The following is an 18,655-nucleotide window of genomic DNA, read 5'->3' on the forward strand; positions in this document are numbered from 1 at the left end:
GCTTTTGATCTCATGCATTTTAAGACATATTTAAAAGCAATAAATAACTTAAAACATGCATAAGATAAATGTGATCTAGTATGGCCCGACTTCATCTTGAAGCTTTCACTTCAAAGTCCGTCTTGAAAATCTCCGTGGGAGGCACCATTTTCTTCAAATAGAATAAGCTATAATTAAAACTAATTACAACTATTTGATGGTACGCAGACCATATTTGAATTGAAAAACAACTTTGGTACTTTAGACCAATTACATTCAAATTAATGGTACGCAGACCATATTTTCTATCCTATTTGGGCCATACTAGTCACTTCATAACCTCCAAAACAGTACATATACAATATATACCATTCACCCATTCATTAACATGAATGGCCCACATAGCTGGTTAGTAAAACACATTATGCATCACATAAACATTTGCATCAATTAATCAAGGGCACCAATAATCTACAAATTATCCAGTCCTTATTAATTCTAATCAAGTTGTTTTAACCTTAAGGTTTTGTAGACCTAATCAAGAGTTTATGACTAAAAGGGGCTCCCACTTAAACCAATAAATTCATATGCTTTACTAATTTTAAACATAAAAATGTATTTCTAGTCTAACCGGAAACATACAAATTTAATTAAAATTTAAAGCTCATATAAATTTATAATTGAATCCTCAAAGTTTAATTTAATTTCAGTCGTATTTAAATTAATTCATGATTTTAATTTTAGTAAAATAATTAGAATAAATAAAATTTATTATAATTACAATATTCAAAATTAAAATCCAAGAAAATAATTTAAATTATTAATTTTAAAATTAATTAAAATTACGTAAACTGAAAATTTCAAATTAAAATTTCAAAACGATCTAATCGCAACGCAACAATCCCACGCAACGCACGCCCATGGGCCACACGCACACAGCCATCGCTGGCCATGTGCGCGCAGCCCATGCGCTGCCTCGCATCGCTGCCGCTCACCATCGCAAGGCATCACGCATGGTGCTCGCTGCGCGCGCCAGCGCTCGACGCACGAGCATGCTGCCGCAGCCCATCACTGGGCGCAGCGCTCGTCGCACGTCGCAATAGCGAGCTGCTTGCCATCGCTGGGCGCAGCGCTCGTCGCACGTCGCAACAAGAACTCGCACGCCATCGCTGGGCGCAGCGCTCGTCGCACGCACAACAAGCACTCGCACGCCATCGCTGGGCGCAGCGCTCGGCCCATGTCGCAACAAGCACTCGCACGCCATCGCTGGGCACAGCGCTCGTTAGACGCACAACAGCGCTCGCTGCGCGCGAGCGATCGATGCTGGGCGTAGCTCTCGTGGCACGCGAGCTTGCGCTCGCTGCGCGCGAGGCTCCGCACGCTTGCGCGAGGCAGTGCGCACTGTGGCGCAGCTCGCTTGCTGCCCACACGCGACTGCTCGTGCCTTGCTCTCGCCCTCGCCCATTCGCCCATAGCACACAGCCCACGACACAAGGCAGGGCTGCTGCCTTGTGCTCGTGCACCATGGCCTTGCTCATTGCATTCGTACTGCATGGGCGACGAGCTCCCTTGCTCGTCGTCACATGCCCGCACTATACAACACCCCTTAAGGGTAACAAGTAGCATCCATTGCTTTGTGCGTGCAAGTTATATGAGCGAATCGCATAAAAATTTAAAATTTATATTCAAAATTAATGACAAATTAATAAATAATATTAATTTCATAATTTTAGGGCGAAAAAATCGAAAATTTATTATTCAATTGATTTCCGATTAACATGGATTCAAGTCTAGGTCATAAAAATTTAAAATTTAACATAAATTTACAATTTTTATGGTGGTTTTTAATCATAGGTATCTAATTAAATTATAATTAATTATGAAAATCAAATTAATTCTAAATTATTCTAATTTTCAACAAATTAATCATAATTACAAATTAGATTGCATAATTAACAAGGCTAGGCATTCAAACTTGTTAAACATATACAGTAGGTCAATCAAAAATTCAAGATTTATCAACAAGAATCGCAAATATTTAATTTAACATCTTAAATTTACGAAATTTTGCATTCGAAAAACTAAAACCTCCGAAAAGTCATAGTTAGGCTTCGAATTTGAGAATTCTGGGTTCGGCCGAAAATTTGTCAAAATTTTATAATGCCTTTTACATGCGGAATTGACACAAAAATCACTCGATTTGGATGAGTAACGAAGAAACTGCCGAAAAACTGCGTACGTATAATTAAATAAACGCAATTTGCAATTAATTAACAATTACGAAAATTAATCACCCCTTTTAATTCTTGCAAATTTGTAATATTTAACCATGTTCATGCAATTTAGATTATGAAAATAATAAGAGGCTCTGATACCACTGTTAGGTTATGATACATATGACAATTCATAAATCATGCGGAAAAACCATAAAGCCAGGAAAACATATTATCTACACATAATCATTTAGCATAGTTTAGATGCATACTCTTTGTTGCGTGCCTTCCCTAGCTGCGCCCGAACCGAACAAGAACAAGTCTTTAGGACTCGAAGTGTCGTCCCTCCGTAGATAGTCCACAGCACGTCCGGATCCGCCTTAAGATTGACCAACTAGAATCGCCCTTAAGGTACTACTTATTTTCGGCTAAATGGGCAAGAGATATGGCTGATTTTTCTGCTTAAAAATCCTAGCTTTGAATACTTGAAAATTTATGTATAAATAATGACCCTAGGCCCTTATTTATAGAGGTATGGAAAAGGAATTGGAATCCTATTAGGATACTAATTTATTTAATTAGAATCCTGCTAGGACTCTATTTAAATAAACTTTATCTAATAGGTTTAGGATTTAATCTTTTATCGAATCCCGATAGCTTTAGGATTCGCACACGAGCATCGCACGAGCACCGTACACCCGCGCAGGCCTTGCGGCCCACGCTGAACGCACAGTGCTCGGCCCATGCTACTGTCCGCGCGCGCCCATGGCTTCGGCTGGGCCTGGCTTGCGCTGGGCCTGGTCGAGGCTTTGGCGTGTGTTGGTGATGCGTGTGGCTTGCTGGGCGATGGCCTGGCTTCGTGCTGGGCCTTCGTTTAGCGAGCCTCGTCCGATGCTAATTCGTACCATACGCTTTAGATTAAATTCCCGATTCCGGAATTTATTTCCGATACGAACAATATTTAATATTTCCGATTCCGGAATTAATTTCCGTTTCGAACAAATATTTAATATTTCCGTTTCCGGAATTATTTTCCGATTCCGATAATATTTCCGTTTCTGACAATATTTCCGTTTCCGGCAATATTTCCGATTCCGGCAATATTTCCATTTCCGATAATATTTTCCGATACGTACCATGTTTCCGTTTCCGGCAACATCTACGACTTGGATAATATTTATATTTGTGATACGATCCATATTTCCGTTTCCGGCAATATCATCGTTTCCGGAGTATTCATTTCTTGCCTGTGACGATCTCAGCTCCCACTGAAACCAAGATCCGTCGATTCCGAATATCCATAGATGGAGTATTTAATGCCATTAAATACTTGATCCGTTTACGTACTATTTGTGTGACCCTACGGGTTCAGTCAAGAGTAAGCTGTGGATTAATATCATTAATTCCACTTGAACTGAAGCGGCCTCTAGCTAGGCATTCAGCTCACTTGATCTCACTGAATTATTAACTTGTTAATTAATACTGAACCGCATTTATTAGACTTAACATTGAATGCATACTTGGACCAAGGGCATTATTTCCTTCACATTTCACCTGAAACCAGCTATTTATGGAAACCTGCTAAAAATTGTAACTGCCGTAAAAAAGTAGCTTCTAAAAGTGGCAAAATCATAAAAGATAGAAACCTGTCAGAATTAGGTGTTGCATCCCAACATAAATCCTAAATGAGATAGAAAACTGCGAGAATCCTATTCCTAAAAGGATTCGGAAATAAGAGTTACGTATTAATTAAAATCCTAACGAGCCTAGAGTTCGTAACGGGCCCAGACGCATTCCGTCACAAATTGATACGCGCTAAAAGACTCAAATTAATCTCAAACTCTACGGATTTTAGAATCCGAATCTGACTAAACAAAGAACTGCCCAGACCCTATTTTCAACGCCTGGCTCTAGGCGCCGAAATCTTCGGCGCCCAGGCCTGGGCGCTGAAAATATCTGGGTACGTTTCTTTTCCTAATTCTTTGCGGATTAGAACTCTGCAATTCTATCTTTCCACGATCTCTTCCCTATAAATAGACCCCTAGTTTCGACGTGAAACAAGACACAACAACACATAATATATTCTGAGTATTGACTCTAAACCCCTTAGCCTAAGCCTCTCGCTGCGAAACTGTTCACGCGTTCTGTCGCAATCGATCCATAAATCGAACAGAACATATCCTGTCCCATAATCGAGATTCGTTAAATAAAAATGAGAAATAGCAAAGTCAAAGTGGTTAGTTTTCTGAGAACCCTTACGCACCTCTCAAGGGTGCGTCATAATGTGTCCCTTTTCGATGATTTAACTGCTTTCCTCGCCCTTTTTATGAACTGTTAAACTAACCTAATATGATTGTTCTATCACGCCTAATAAATATAATATTTTTGGGAAATCGGATTATCATGCTAGGTCCCTTAATGCTATTTAAATCAGATAATCACGATCGAATTAGTATTATATGTTGCATATTGCTAAAATCAATTCAGATTAGTTTAATAGTTAACGCATGTCCCTTCAATTATTTATGCTGAGCTAGTAAGGATATCCTGCCTCTGGAGTTATCGACGAGCGAATTACTCCTCTCGGTAGTTACAGTCCCCCGAACCCTCAATCTCTACCTTGCGGGTGTATATTGAGAGATCCCCACACCAGGGATCACAAGGGAACCTACAGCCGTCGTGGTCAAACATAATTGCACTCCCTTTATGTCACGATAACCGGGTTTTGTCAGTTTTTCTCATTGTCGTTAAAAACTGAATGGCGACTCCTATATTACTAGTCAATTGGGTGTATACTCACAGGAAATCCACTTACACTTGATTGAATAAAAATAATCGTCACACCCACGAGGGACAGGTCACGCATTAGCCTCGCGCTTTTTCGACCCCCTCACACACTGTAAAAATCTGTATCTGCTAATTTGTGTGCAGAAAAAGAAGGTGACAGATCATCATGATCCATCAAATTACTAGGAGGAAGAGTGTACTCAAAATCTTTGAGATGTCCAGGGACATGTCTATCTCTCACCGATCTCCTTATTTGAGGTATGTTCTCAGCATCTAATTCTTGTTGCACCATTTCTTCCTGTTCAAAAACATGGTGTACATCCTCAACATGGTTATGTGGCTGCTCTTCTACTGGTGTTGTTTCAACAGCATGGTCTTGTCTTTCCTCAGATTCTACATACACCTCCACTATAGGATTTGCATGTGTTTAGTTTGGCCTTAGTTTGCATGTGTTTGGTTTCATTCTTGTTCATTCCTAGGTGTATAAAGGGCAATATATTTTCCTTAAATACCACATCTCTACTCACAAAAATGCTTTTCTTCTCTAGATCATAAAGTTTATATCCCTTTTGAGCATAAGGATACCCGACTAAAATACTCCTGATTCCCCTTTCATCAAACTTATCAGAACTTTTTTTAGTTCCACTTGCATAGCAAAGACATCCTATAGTCCTCAGATGATCATACTTAGGACTCTTCCCCATCAATCTCTCATAAGGTGTTTACCACTCTATCACCCTACTCGGAAGAATATTTATGATGTGAGTGGCTACCAGAATACACTCACCACATAAGTATTTTGGCAAGCCTGCATGTATTCGCAAAGCCCTTGCAGTTTCTAAGAGAAATCTTTGTTTCCTCTCGACTCTTCCAATTTGTTGTGGGACCCCAGGAATGCTTCTTTGATGAACTATTCCTTTCTTCCCAAATATGCTTCTACATTGAGATTGCACAATCTCTGTACCATTATCACTCCTAATGGTTTTCACTCTAGTATTGAATTGATTTTCTATGTGAGCAAGAAAATTTTCTATCACCCCACACACTTATTCTTTGCTAGTTAGCAAGTGAGTCCAAGTAACTCAGCTGTAAACATCTAAAGTCATGAGGAAATATGTTGCCCCATTGACATTTGCAGTTCTACATCCTCCCCACAAGTCTATGTGTATAAGATCAAAAATACCCTTAGCAATATTATGACTAACAGGAAAAGGAAGTCTGTGATGCTTAGCCACAGAACATGTGTCACAAATAAACTTGTAACTGATTGACAATTGCAAAACTTCAAATGTTGTAACTTTGACAAAGAACCATGTCCCACTCTAGCATGCATCATGTCCAAGGTGATAGAATTATTACAAACAATTGTCTTGGAATTACTAACTGAGTTTGAAGTTATTACACTAGAAAGACTCTTTTGCTTGTCAGAAATACCTCCACCTTGCTCCTTTGATAAGCTAAACTTGTACAGTCCATTTTCTTTCCTTCCATAAGCCACTGCTATCTTGCTATCAGGGTCTTGAAATATACATCCACCCCCATAAAAAACTATCTCCAGATTGCTAGTATCGATTAACTTACTCAAAGACAACAAGTTGTGTCTAAAATCTGGTAAATACAAGACATTAAGAAGCCTTATTTTTGGTGCCAGAACAACAACACCAATTCGATCAACTTTTCTAAGAGTTCCATCAGGGAGCATGACATTAATTTCTTTCCTTAATGATTGTAAATCACTAAAGAGATTTATATTTCCTGCCATATGATCTGAAGCCCCGGAATCTATTATCCATGAATTGCAATCAAAGATATCATGAAATACAGCTGCATTTGAAGCTGAAATAATACCTGCAAAATTACTCATGTTGTTTGTTCTGTTGTGGGTACTTCCTCCAGATTGTTTCTCATGAAATGCTTTGAGTACTTCCTGTACAACTGCAGATAAGGCTGCTATCTAGCTTGGTGTTGCTCGTTCCTGTCTCACCATCATCATCAAAAGGGGTGTCCTGTAGACCTTCAGTACTTACATTTGCAGCAATCTTGACACTAGACTTTCCTTTGGCTCCTTTGAACCATTCAGGGTAACCGATCAGCTTGAAGCATCCCTCTTTAGCATGACCCCTCGTACCACAATGATCACATTTGACATCTGTCTTTTGTTTCTTAAAGTTTCTCTTTTGAAAAACTCCAGCATTCTGCTTATTGTGAACATTTCCTTGGCATTGTTTACTAGCTTGAAAGGCACTCATCTCCGAGCTTTGTTGAACCATATCTCCTGTGATTTGCTTTTGTCTCTCAGCTTGAAGGATAAAGTTGTAGACTTTATTCACAGGGAGAAGTGGATCCATACTCAAGTAATTTGTTTTCAACTGGTCATAATTTGTATTTAGTCCCATCGGGAACTTCATCAGCTTGTTAACTTGTTCCAAATTAAACATTTTCTTAACCAAGCTACAAGTACACTTCTCAATAGCTCCACAATTACATTCAGGCATCCATTCCAGTAATGCAATTTCATCCCAAAGCATCTTTAACTTGCAATAATAATCACTTACACTGAGATTGTTCTGTTAAAATTCCCAAAGATCCTTCTTGAGTTGATGAAGTTGTGGTGCGTTTATCTGTCCATATCTCTCCAACAGCTCCACCCAGACTTCTCTTGCAGACTGTATAGAGTTTATGCTTCCTGCTATTTCTGGTTTCATTGTAGAAAATAACCAAGACCTCACCATGTAATCACATCTAGTCCACTTCTGAATTTCATCAGCACCCTCAGTTGGCATAGGATGCTTTCCTTCAAGAAAAGCCAACTTGTTCTTTGCTCCCAGTGTAATCTTGACATTTCTGCTCCAGTTTAAGAAGTTATTTCCATCAAAGATTATACTTCATAATGGTGTTGAAGCATTCTCATTTACAGCAACAAAGAAAGGATCTTTGTAAGGGTTGAGATTCTGTGCACTCGTTTCTGGCATATTGATTTTTGAAAAATCGAATCTTTTATACTGGTTTTGTAATAAAAGACTATGGAATCAAAATTTTTGAATGGATTTAACCTAGGGCTCTAATACCATGAAGAAACTTGAAGAAATTTCTTAAAGTTTCAATTTTTCTGTAGAATATTGTTCTGTTTTGAGAGCAAATCTGCTATTTTGTTTTGTGGTTTCGTATTGATTATAGCACTGTGGCTGCGCTCATAAATCTCTAGGGATTGTAACCTAGTACCTGGACTATATATATGCAAAGGTGGCCATACATGTGAGCACACCTAACATTTCAGTTGTACAGAAAACAACAAGCTTACAGCAAGCATAAGAGGACAAAATGAAAAAAAACAGAAAAGAATCCTATGTGCTAATTAACACAATAAGGACTAATCATTCTATTCTTAGTAGCTGTTGATGTGCATATTTCTTCAAAATGCAATAATCAATTGAACAAAGTACGACAGGATGATTTCACAATAACAAGAACTAGATTTTAGCCCGTGCGATGCACGGATTCTATTAAATTGTTAAGGTAAATTAAAACTCCTATATACAGTAACTGCTATATTTTATATATTATATTAGATTAGTGTTTTTATTTTGGATTACATTTCATTTTAGATTTTTTTTTAATTATTAGAGTGTTTGACTTCGGATGAAGTTGTATATGCATAATATTAGTAATTAATTAATTAATAAAATATACGTGGCACCTAATTATTTATCTACGTGGCACTCGACTTTTTTATTCAAAAATAATTTTGAAATTTTATTTTTCAATTGCCGTAATCATTAGATTTTATACGCGGTGCTCTAATATTGGATTAGTGTTTGATTTTGGATTGAATTTGTTTTAGATTAGTGTTTAATTTTGGATGAATTTTATTTTTTAGATTAGTGTTTTTATTTTGGATGAATTTTATTTTAATTTTATTTTTTAATTATTAGAGTGTTTGATTTTTTATGGAGTTTTATATATTAATAATTAATTAATTAAAATATCTATGTGCCACCTAATTAATTATCTACATGGCACTCAATTTTTTTAATTCAAAAATAAATTAGAAATCTTATTTTTCATTGGCCGAAACCATTTGTAATCTTAGGTGGCGCTCTAATATTTCAGCAAATGTGCCTCATTTATATATATATATATATATATATATATATATATATATATATATATATATATATATATATATATATATATATATATTAGATTAATCAAACATCAACCACTAATATTCAGAGAACGAGAGGTTATAATGATCAAATTAAATGAAAACTAATCAGGAAAGTAAACACCAAGTTAAATGAAGCAATCATTTGACGGATTTTTCATGAAATGACCCCGAGGTTTGCGTTAATGCACCAAATACCCCTAATGTTTCCAGAATGCACCAAATACCCCCGACATTTAAAACAATAACACAAAATACCCTTAATGGGAATTTTCCGTCCATTCCGTTAAGTCTTCGTTAGCATGAATTTACTTGTTTGCCCTTACTCAACCATTTTCTCTACTAATCCTAATATTAACACTTAATTATATTAATTAAATCCCAAAAACTTTAATTAACTTTTATCTAAAAATAAAAATAAAAATAAAACTTTGGTTGGTCTTCTTTTCACTTCTACTGCTCGTCTTCACTTCTGCTACTCCATCCATTGTCATCACATCATCACCTTTCAAATTCGTTCCTATTTTGCAAATTAGACCCCTTTTATTTTCAAGATTCGTTTGTTATTCAATTGATTTTGTTGATGTGGCTTGTTTGGAGAATTGATTTTATTTTATTTTTTTTCAATTATCCCCCATTTAATTTTTTGGGCGTTTTCATTAACCTGGGTTTTCGAAGATGGAAGAAATGGGGATTGTTCTAGCAACATTCGAGGAGGTGAATCGGGGTGGCTTTGATCGATAAGGACGGAGTTATATGGAGTCTGCGGCGGCTGTTGAAGGCGGCAAAGGCGGTGAAGACAAGGAGGGTGGTGGTGCTGATTATCAGAGGATTAATGGTGCTGATTATCAGGAGGTGTGGTGGTGGTGCTGATTACCTGAGGTTTTGGAAGGCCAAAAATTTTTACGGCTGTCGAAGGTGTCGCACACGGCGGAGGGGGAGTGGGTATGCTGGTGTTAGCACTCGTTTCAGAGCCGTTGTTGCTAAGAACTGGTGATGAAGTAGTTCTCGCCATTGTTGTTTAGATTTCCGATTATCGGAACAGATTGCATTTCAAAAATCAAACAGAAAACGATAGCATAATTGTGAAAAGAGGAGAGAGATTCTAAAACCCTAGCGAATTGGAGGCGTGAATTTGAAAAGATCGAGGGAGATTGATTGTGTAGGAAATTGAATTGCAAGTTGGAAGTTGCTTCTCCATCTGATTTTGAGAAGGAGTTCAAATCGGTGTTCTTGGGGATTTTTTTTTAGAATTTTATTTATTTGCCTTTTTTTTTTAAATTTCTAGGGATAATTTTTACTGGGCTTGGTATGAATTTGATGATTAGAATGATAAATGATGGGAACTGTTACTTTAATTGGTAGGTTGTGGAATTGGGTTGTAGAAATTTTCAATCAAGATGGCAGCATCAATGGAGAGTTGGAAGATAAACACTTTCTGGGAAGGAGAAAGCGTTAAAAGAAAAGGGAAAAAAAAAATTAAAGTTAAAGAGTTAACGAAAAGTTAACGGCATTGACGGAAAATGCTCATTGAGGGCATTTTGTGTTATTGTTTTAAACGTCGGGGGTATTTGGTGCATTCTGGAAACATTAGGGGTATTTGGTGCATTAACGCAAACCTCGGGGTCATTTCATAAAAAATCCGATCATTTAAACACCCATTTGACCAAAACCGAATGCAAGACTTCTCGCAGCAATATTTTCGTGGTTATGCCACGTCACCTATTATGATTTAGTTCCCCTTACTTCCCCCGTATACTTTTCTGTGGTCCGTAGGAATGATTTCGGGCGTGTCGTATCGTGTTCAGTCTAAGTTGACTAAACTTGGCTCATATCCGTCTCACTAAGTGCGTGTTGTAACATAAATTTTAAAAAGCCGACGCATGTATAACCCGAGCCTATGTGTCACCATGTCGACGCCAAATTAAATTTATCATGTTTGTCGTCATTTTTTAAAAAGCATCTTACCCAAATATATTGGGCGTACTTTTATTCATCTTGAAAATAGCTTACAATGTATCACATTGATTTATTAAACTTAACTAGTACTTTGGCCCGTTCGATGAACCGGCTATTTATAGGCAACATGAGAGTATTATACATAGGCATGCAGAACATGTTCCACCAACACTAACATGTTTACAGCAAAAAATGAAACTCCTTAAGCCTCAAGGTTTAATTCCACTAATACAGAGTAGTCTTGGGGTGCAACGAGGCTTAGCCATTGCATGGAATGGCGGACATCGTAAGGTACAATTAACTGTTGATTCTGAGATTGTGGTACGTATGTTGGTGGAAGAGGATCCATCACAATCTCCTTACATTCATATTCTTCGTAAATGTAAATCTCTCATTCGTCGTTATGAGTGGGAGGTTACTATTACTCACTGCTATAGAGAAGCTAATCGAGCGGCGGATTGGTTAGCCAACTTTGAAGTTGATGCAACTCCAAAATTAGTGATCTTTGAGGTGGTCCCGGAGGGCCTTCGTACCGTTTTATTGGAGGACTTGGGTGGTTTAACTCGATCGCGTTTGGTTCCGGTAGATACTGAACTGCCAAGCTAGGTGGGAAGGCGAGTTGGGGAGCTGGTAGTCTACTGAGTGATTTATTTCTTTTACTTGCCAAAGATAAACAATGTAAATACGTAGTAGCATATATAAGTACATATATTATACATTGTGAGGACTTTGTAGTAGCTATAAGATTTGATGCAATTGCGGCATTTCCCAACTTGATTCGATTAGAAACAAAAATTGATTATGAGGATTTAATTAGCTCAAAAGAAAAATGGGTAAAAATTTAGGATATGAATTCACATATCCAAATTAATTATAAGACGAATAAATAAATAAATAATTAAACTGGCGTCTGAAAAAATCATCTTGCAATGAGACAATGGATGCAGAAGTACCCGATGCCCATAATGTAACTATAGTGGAGTTAGTAGCTAATCAACAATATTGCACAACAATGGCAGCAAAGGAAGTTAGCTAATGAAATCAGATCAATTAAAGAGGATGTTACTCATCGTAGGAGGCCGAGAAGCCCCTACAGCTCAGTAAACTAATTCACCAATCCAACCGCTACGAGTTCAGAGAGTCATCATGAAGGAAATAATGCCCTTGATCCAAGTATGCATTCTATGTTAAGTCTAATAAATGCGGTTCAGTATTAATTAACAAGTTAATAATTCAGTGAGATCAAGTGAGCTGAATGCCTAGCTAGAGGCCGCTTCAGTTCAAGTGGAATTAATGATATTAATCCACAGCTTACTCTTGACTGAACCCGTAGGGTCACACAAATAGTACGTAAACGGATCAAGTATTTAATGGCATTAAATACTCCATCTATGAATATTCGGAATCGACGGATCTTGGTTTCAGTGGGAGCTGAGATCGTCACAGGCAAGAAATGAATACTCCGGAAACGATGATATTGCCGGAAACGGAAATATGGATCGTATCGGAAATATAAATATTATCCAAGTCGTAGATGTTGCCGGAAACGGAAACATGGTACGTATCGGAAAATATTATCGGAAATGGAAATATTGCCAGAATCGGAAATATTGCCGGAAACGGAAATATTGTCAGAATCGGAAATATTACCGGAATCGGAAAATAATTCCGGAAACGTTTATATTAAATATTTGTTCGAAACGGAAATTAATTCCGGAATCGGAAATATTAAATATTGTTCGTATCGGAAATGAATTCCGGAATCGGAAAATTTAATCGGAAGCGCATCGTACGAATAAGCATCGGACGAGGCCTGCCGGACGAGGCCCAGCACGAAGCCAGGCCATCGCCCAGCAAGCCAAGCGCGCCGCACAAACAGCCACGCCAGGCCCAGCGCAAGGCCAGGCCCAGCAGGCTGCGCAGCGCGCGCAGCGCGCACAGCGCGCACAGCGCCACAGCGCGCACAGCACGCGCAGCGCGCAGCGCGCGCGGGCGCTGAGTGGGCTGCTCGCGCGCACGCATGGGGCCCATCGTGGCTGCCGTGCGTGTGTGTGCATGTGTTTGTGTTCGTGCACGTTTCCTAAAACATGCAGAGTTCGGTTAATGATTAAATTCCTAATTCTATTTGATAAATTAATTAAATTAGAGTTCTTGTAGGATTCTAGGTTTAATTAATTTGTATCTGAATAGGATTTCGATTCCCTTTCCATACCGCTATAAATATGAGGCTAGGGCTCACAATTTATAACACAAGTTTCAAAGTATTCAAAGTGAGTTTTTGAGAGAAAAATTCAGTCACACATTTGCCTATAAAGTGCCGAAAATAATAGTACCTTAAGGGCGATTCTAGTTGGTCAATCTTAAGGCGGATCCGGACGTGCTGTGGACTATCTACGGAGGGACGACACTTGGAGTCCTAAAGACTTGTTCTTGTTCGGTTCGGGCGCAGCTAGGGAAGGCACGCAACAAAGAGTATGCATCTAATCTATGCTAAATGATTATGTGTAAATAATATGTTTTCCTGGCTTTATGGTTTTTCCGCATGATTTATGAATTGTCATATGTATCATAACCTAACAGTGGTATCACGAGCCCCTTATTATTTTCATAATCTAAATTGCATGAACATGGTTAAATATTACAAATTTGCAAGAATTAAAAGGGGTGATTAATTTTCGTAATTGTTAATTAATTGCAAATTGCGTTTATTTAATTATACGTACGCAGTTTTTCGGCAGTTTCTTCGTTACTCATCCGAATTGAGTGATTTTTGTGTCAATTCCGCATGTAAAAGGCATTCTAAAATTTTGACAAAAATAGTGTTTTTCTGCCGAACCCAGAATTCTCAAATTCGAAGCCTAACTATGACTTTTCGAAGGTTTTAGTTTTTCGAATGCAAAATTTCGTAAATTTAAGATGTTAAATTAAATATTTGCGATTCTTGTTGATAAATCTTGAATTTTTGATTGACCTACTGCATATGTTTAACAAGTTTGAATGCCTAGTCTTGTTAATTATGCAATCTAATTTGTGAATTTATGATAAATTTTAAATTTATGATAAATTTTAAATTTTTATGACCTAGACTTGAATTTATGATAAATTTTAAATTTTTATGACCTAGACTTGAATTCATAACAATCGGAAATCAATTGGATAATAAATTTTCGATTTTTCGCCCTAAAATTATGAAATTAATATTATTTATTAATTTGTCATTAATTTTAAATATAAATTTTAAAATTTTATGCGATTCGTTCATAAAACTTGCACGCACGAAGCAATGGACGCTTCGTGTTACCCTTAAGGGGTGTTGTATAATGCGGGCATGCGACGACGAGCAAGGGAGCTCGTCGCCCGTGCGGCACGAATGCAATGAGCAAGGGCGTAGTGCACGAGCGCAAGGCAGCAGCCCTGCCTTGTGTCGTGTGCCACGAGCAATGGACGAATGGGCATGGGCGTAGGGCGAGCCAAGGCAGTCGCGTGTGGGCAGCAAGCGAGCTGCGCCACAACGCGCGCTGCCTCGCACAAGAGCGCGCAGCCTCGCGCGCAGCGAGCGCAAGCTCGCGTGCCACGAGCGCTGCGCCTAGCATTGCTCGCGCGCACAGCGAGCGATGTCGCCCGCCCAGCGAGCGATGTCGCGCGCCCAGCGAGCGATGGCTCGCGCGCACAGCGAGCGATGTCGCCCGCCCAGCGAGCGATGTCGCGCGCCCAGCGAGCGATGGCTCGCGCGCCCAGCGAGCGATGTCGCGCGCCCAGCGAGCGATGTCGCGCGCCCAGCGAGCGATGTCGCGCGCGCACTGCGAGCGATAGCTCGCGTGCGATGAGCGCTGGCGCGCGCAGCGAGCACCAATGCGTGCGGAGGCTTGCGATGGGGATGCAGCAGCTATGCGACGAGCGCATGGGCTGCGCGCACATGGCCAGCAATGGCTGTGTGCGTGCGGCCCATGGGCGTGCAACGCATAGGGTGTTTGCGTTACGATTAAAGATCGTTTTGAATGTTTAATTTGAAAATTTCAGTTTACGTAATTTTAATTAATTTAAAATTAATAATTTAAATTATTTTCTTGGATTTTAATTTTGAATATTGTAATTATAATAAATTTTATTTATTCTAATTATTTTACTAAAATTAAAATCATGAATTAATTTAAATACGACTGAAATTAAATTAAACTTTTTGGATTCAATTATAAGTTTATATGAGCTTTAAATTTTAATTAAATTTGTATGTTTCCGGTTGGACTAGAAATACATTTTTATGTTTAAAATTAGTAGAGCATATAAATTTATTGGTTTAAGTGGGAGCGCTTTTTAGTCATAAACTCTTGATTAGGTCTACAAATCCTTAAGGTTAAAACAACTTGATTAGAATTAATAAGGACTGAATAATTGGTAGATTATTGGTGCCCTTGATTAATTGCTGCAAATGTTTACGTGATGCATAATGTGTTTTACTAACCAGCTATGTGGGCCATTCATGATAATGAATGGGTGAATGGTATATATTGTATATGTACTGTTTTGCAGGTTATGAAGTGACTAGTATGGCCCAAATAGGATAGAAAATATGGTCTGCGTACCATTAATTTGAATGTAATTGGTCTGAAGTACCAAAGTTATTTTTCAATTCAAATATGGTCTGCGTACCATCAAATAGTTGTAATTAGTTATAGCTTATCCTATTTGAAGAAAATGGTGCCTCCCACGGAGATTTTCAAGACGGACTTTGAAGTTAAAGCTTCAAGATGAAGTCGGGCCATACTAGATCACAAATATCTTATGCATGTTTTAAGTTATTTATTGCTTTTAAATATGTCTTAAAATGCATGAGATCAAAAGCTTGATTATGTTGCATGATTAAGGATTTTAGTTCACTTAAAATCTAACCAACATAGTAAGAGCTTTAAGTTCCAAACTTAAAAATTGAGTTAAAAGGTGTCATGCCAAAATATACACTTGCTTGGATATCCTTTACATCAATCTAGTAATAGTTTTCGCTCAGCGAGGTGTTACTTATTGGTCCTAAAGGGGCAAGCTACACAAATAATTGTGAGTACATGTTAGTTTTGGTGAAACTCAACGATATAAGTAAGGAGTCCTTTTATGTCGTGGCAAAATCGATAGGTTTACCTAATAAGTTCTTAGACGTACCTATCAACCAAGAATAGTTTCTAGACTATTAGCAAAAGGCTTTTGCTTACCTAAGATGTTTTAGAATTGAGTCGACAAACTGTGCTTAATTCTTCAATGGTTTTAGGATCTTGGAATCATTTTATTCACACCTGCCGGAACAATAAAATCGAATAAAATGCTAATAACTTGTTTGAATTGCATGGTCGCTTTAATTTCAAGTTATTATTCATGATAAATGTTTAGACTTTGCATGCTTCAATGTATGTTTTAATTATTGTTTATAATTAAATATCTTGCACTGCAATAAATCCTTTTAGAAAGGTAACAGTAAATTTCCTCGATTGGTAGTGAATCCAAGAACGATTCACGGAAATGAGAGAAAGTGAGCAATTTAAAATGTACGTTTCTTATATCGACTTTTATGGTTGTTTTCGAATATCAAAATCGAATGGCAAACCAGTTGGTGCTTGTGAATTCAAAATACACTGTAGTTTTGAGATCATAAAGCATTGAGTTTAATACGCTCAGCTTTACCAATGGTTAACAACCTAATATCTTTGTCCATTTAATTTTCGAATGAGTCTAAGTCCCTAGACATTCGAATAGATCGATGCTTAGAGAACTTTAGAAGCTTCTGGTAAGATCATCTAGTTGAAACAGAATGTTCAACATAAATTAAATGGAAAGAACCTTGTTGGTGACATTGGACATGTCTAACAAAGTATAAAAGTCAACACTAAAGAATTCAATTCTTAAGACTATAAGAAAGGGTACAAGAAATAGGAAAACGAGGAACAAATGAAAGGAATTTACGATTCCGTTTCTACCTATAAGTTTATGTTTAAAGAGAAGTAACCTAGCATCAAACTTCCTTGGTATCATATACCGCTTGAGGTTCTTACTTCGGTAATAACTCAAACAATGGAAGCTAGGATACAATAATGACCTACAAGTGGGAAATGAAGCATGGCAATGCTACATTAGTTGTAGGGTCATCTAGTTTGTTTTAAGTCCTTTCAAAGGCTGGAACTAAATGGCTATTTTGTTCCATAATCAGCATACCTAAATTTCTGCTTCAAACACAGAAAGACTCACATTCAGAAGAACAAAAATAATGCTTGTTTGTTTGTTTATTTGAATGAAATGGTCAATTACAGGTTGAGTCAATATGCTTGATTAAAACAAACAACTCTTTAAAGAACTTTACTAGGTTCAAATCAAACCCTTGATTTGAGTTCCACTAATCTTTGGCATTGTTGCTTAGACCATATCAACAAATTAACATTCAAAAGCTCTATTTTGATGGACTTTTGAAAATTGATTGATTTCTAGATCAATTTAAGACAACTAGTCTTACTTGTTGAAAGTAACAAAAGATATGAACTATTGTTAGAACGCCTAGACAATAGAGTTTAAAGCTAAAGAAAGATTTTATGACTTTATTATTTCACATGGATTTGAGTGAATATAGGTTTATTTACTCAAATGTGATATAAGTTGAATCTGTTTGGCTAGTTCAAAGATTCAGAAGTATAAAAACCACTTGGCAAGAAATCATAAAGATCTAGGTTAGATCATGTTGATGATTACTTGAGACCAAATATGATCATCAATGATTATGTGTTGTAATTTCACAATCTAGCTCCATAAGATTTGGCATATCTACGTTGGAATGATCGAAGTCAATTAGTACTTGATTCGATCAATGATGAATCATAAAGACTTTTCCTATAATTTCTAAAACAAAATGCTCAACTACCACCAAACTAAACCAAATTCGTCAAAGCTATTGAAAAGTAATTTCAGGATATCTTTTCAATTATATATATCTAAAGAGTTGCTAAACTCAGTGGGAGCTTAGTGTTTGTTATTCAACAAACTAAGGCCCAAGTCTAGATATATGTTTCATTGTGATTTATTCAAATGAGACACAAGGGTATTGTTTCTACCACGAATTTTTGAGAACATAATGTTTGTTTGCTCGAAATAATGTCCTTTTGGAGATTCGTTTCCAAAATGACAAGTGGGAGAAAATAGACCTCGAAAGTTTTCGAGGCGAACAACAAACATAAACGGACATTCCGGAGGCTTTTCGAAGTACTTCAGAAAATCCGAACTTATTCTTTAAGGACTTTTGAAGTGGCTTTAAAGAATAGACATCTCTTAGAAGACTTTACAAGTGCTTCAAGGAGAACAGAATATTCAAAGGACTTTCAAGTGGCTATTGATATTCTATTTTTGATGTTCTATACCCAAGTAGGCATAGAGTTCAAGTCACTGGAACTATGAGATTCTTCTATTAGATAGTAAAGAAACATAGAGTTCTGGTCAATGAAACTATGATATTCTTCTATTAGATAGTGAAGAAACCTACAACTTGCAGTCAAACTATTATCATGTAAATCAATGAGTTTGT

Source organism: Spinacia oleracea, chromosome 4 (assembly GCF_020520425.1).
Source record: "Spinacia oleracea cultivar Varoflay chromosome 4, BTI_SOV_V1, whole genome shotgun sequence".
In the NCBI taxonomy this organism is placed as follows: domain Eukaryota; kingdom Viridiplantae; phylum Streptophyta; class Magnoliopsida; order Caryophyllales; family Amaranthaceae; genus Spinacia; species Spinacia oleracea.